The sequence below is a fragment of the Octodon degus genome, unplaced genomic scaffold, assembly GCF_000260255.1.
Source record: "Octodon degus isolate 3935 unplaced genomic scaffold, OctDeg1.0 scaffold00100, whole genome shotgun sequence".
NCBI classification, from domain to species: Eukaryota; Metazoa; Chordata; class Mammalia; order Rodentia; family Octodontidae; genus Octodon; species Octodon degus.
The window spans coordinates 6,149,434-6,152,649 of NW_004524676.1; the positions used below are offsets into that span (position 1 = coordinate 6,149,434).

Sequence of the window (3,216 nt, forward strand, 5' to 3'; positions counted from 1 at the left end):
CGGGAAGAGCCTCGGCCTGGCGCCCTCGGGCGGCCCCGCCGCCGCGCCGGTGTCGCGGGCGGGCTCCACGAATTGAGAAACGGGAAGGGCAGCTCGCACGCCGCGCTGCGCCCGCTTAGTGCCGACGCTGCTGCCTCCTGGGCCGTCTCCTAGTTGGACGAAGAAGAAATAAAAAAGATGACTGATAGTAGACGCCGCGGTAGTATTCCGTAGGTCGTCTACCTTCTCTCCTAGAGGAAGTTCGTCTAGTACGAAGTTACTGGGGTTGGGCAGAGCGCGCTTTGCCTGGCCACGTAATTCTTAGGAAGCAGGCATGAAATTGAGCAGGCAAAGAGGTAAATCGTGAGCCATAGTTCAGTAAATCAGTTAGAACGTGTAGCTTTTCTAAGGCAGAATATACGTTCACCAGGGCCGGGCAGCCCGGACCCGAGCGTATCTCTTGCTTCCAGTTTTAACTTCCTTGCCAGTCCTAGCACGCCAGGGCAGGCAGTGACCTCGCACTTCTGTGGTGGCTCTGGTGTCCTCGCCCTTCTGAGGTGGCTCGGGTGTGAACTGAGGCCCTCCCGCCTCGCCCGCTACGTGCTAGGAGCTTTCCGCATAAAGGTTTTCCCATTTGATCCTTCCTAGTTCAGTTAGGTATTGACTCTGTACGAACTAGAGAGTTCAAAGAGATTTAATTGGCTCCATTTACATAAGAGAGCAAGTAGTGAGGGGGAAGCCTTTCCCTCTGGAATCTGATTTTCTCCTCGCAAGTGCTTCGAACTGCTTTGGGAACCAAGCCTCTCATCCCAGCACTCTGGAGGCTGAGGCAGGAGGGTCGTTGGGCTGCAAAGGGAGCTCAAGGCCAGCGTTCACCGCATAGAGACCCTGTCTCAAAAACAAAACAACTAAAAGATAACGGATTTGCCATCAGGATCTTCACACCTTTGGGTTTTAGTTGACAACCTGGAAGTGGAGGGAACTTGGGGATTCTTTAGCTAGAGGACTGTGGCCAGCCCCCCGAGGATTGCTGTGGCCGGCAAGGAGTGTTGAGAAGTGACTGGTTACCTCGGTGTGTTTTTCCAGGACTGCCTGCGCACCAGACTTCCTTAGAGGGGTCTTTTCAGTAGCTCAGCTCCTAAACCTAATTTCTGGGGCACAAGGGTAATGGGGGTACAAGGATATCAGGAAGGTGGTTCCCCTATTCACTGTGTACTAAGACAAGCAGTAGGTGAAGCTTTTAAGGACGGTCTGCCGTGTTACACTCCCCGCATGGCTGACAAGATGGGATGTCCTAACTGCTGCTTGAGAGATTGAAAGAATTCGTCCCAAGGCCACACAGCTGTCACTGGCACATCTGAGTCTGGAACCCAGAGCTCGCTCAAAGCCAGGACTGCACTCCTGGCTCTGACATGTTCCCTGACTGCAGCAACCCTCTTTGGAGGCCCCTGACCTTCAGGTGGGAGCCTCTTCTGGGGTGTCAGTGTGCCCTCTTTCCCTGAGGTTCACGGGCTCTGAGGCCATGTTGGTGGTACTGAGTGTTGCCTGTAGACCGCTCCTAAGAGAGCAGACTTCCCAGAGGACATGGAAGGAGCTTGGGCTGTCCTGCAGTATTGACACAATAAAACGTCTGCGTCCTCTCTCACAGTGAGCTAGGGTGTGAGTCTGTCCTGTGCAAGAAGAACTGAGCAGCTTCCACTGGAGTTTTGTGTAGCCTCCTAGCCTTGTTGCTGTGGTTCCAGAAAGGAAAGGCCAATGGGTGAAGAAGAATCAATTGACCTCCAGAGGCCTGAGCCTGAGGGTAAGCCTGTCACTGTCATCCAGCCAGCCCTCCCCTCCCCCGCGCACCTGGGCTACACTTGGTCCACAGCTGGGTTGCCCAGCAGGGTGGCTGCAGCTGGACCACTATCAGCCGCTTACAGAAAATGGGTGTCTTCCTCCAAGGGCTTCAGAGCCGTGCTTCTGCCTGACACCAGCAGACTCCTTGCGTCCAAATTTGGAATAATACAAAATCAAAGCTATTTCCTAAACATAGTTTTTCTTTTTATCTCTAAAGGACTGTTGGGACACTCTGAATTATAACAGTGATTTTAAAAATAGAGACATAAGGGCTGAGGATATAGCTCAGTGGCATTGCACCCGCCCAGCAAGTGCAAGGTCCTGAATTCGATTCCAAGTACCAATAATAATAATAATAATAATAATAATAGTATATAAAGCTCTTTCCAGCCGGCATGGAGCAATGGCCATCTCTTGGGACAACTGGCACAAGCGCCGCAAGACCGGGGGCAAAAGAAAACCCTATCACAAGAAGCAGAAGTATGAGTTGGGACGCCCTGCTGCCAACGCTAAGATTGGTGCCCGCCGCATACACACAGTCCGAGTTCGAGGAGGCAACAAGAGGTACCGAGCCCTGCGGCTAGATGTGGGAAACTTCTCCTGGGGCTCTGAGTGCTGTACTCGAAAAACAAGCATCATTGATGTTGTTTACAATGCATCCAATAACGAGCTGGTCCGCACCAAGACCTTGGTGAAGAACTGCATTGTGCTCATTGACAGCATGCCGTACCGACAGTGGTACGAATCCCACTATGCACTGCCCCTGGGCCGAAAAAAGGGGGCCAAGCTGACTCCTGAGGAGGAGGAGATTTTAAACAAAAAACGATCAAAGAAAATTCAAAAGTATGATGAAAGGAAAAGGAATGCCAAGATCAGCAGTCTTCTGGAGGAGCAGTTCCAGCAGGCCAAGCTTCCTACCTGCATTGCATCACGCCCAGGCCAGTGTGGCTGAGCAGATGGCTGTGTGCTAGAGGGCAAAGAGCTGGAGTTCTAGCTGAGGAAAACCAAGGCCCAGAAAGGCAAATAAACCTTCCCTCCTGGTTTAACTCGTGTAATAAAGGTGTTTATTGTTCTATGTGCGTTTTATGTGAATAGTCTATAAATTTGCAAAGCTCCAAAAAAAAAAAAAGTATATAAAATGGAAGCAAAGCTTTTATAAATAAGGAAAAGAAAAAGGTTGAAAAGGTAGGGGAATGGAAAGAAAAGAATAAAGTCATGTCAGGTACAGGTGCAAATTACCTGTAGTAAATGTGAAAAATGTGTATACCTACAATGAACTGAATAAAAATAAATAAAAATAAGGATGTCAACAGGTAAGGTTATTTCAGGATAATGGCTATTTCCTACATATAACAAAAGGAGGTCTACTATCAGATACACAAATTCTACCTCAATAGA

The 3,216-nt window shown here is 49.8% G+C and overlaps 1 pseudogene; it reads left to right on the top strand.

The window, feature by feature from the left end:
* The first annotated feature begins 2,206 nt into the window (after window positions 1-2,206).
* LOC101590622 lies at window positions 2,207-2,785 on the top strand (annotated as a pseudogene).
* Window positions 2,786-3,216: the final 431 nt, after the last annotated feature.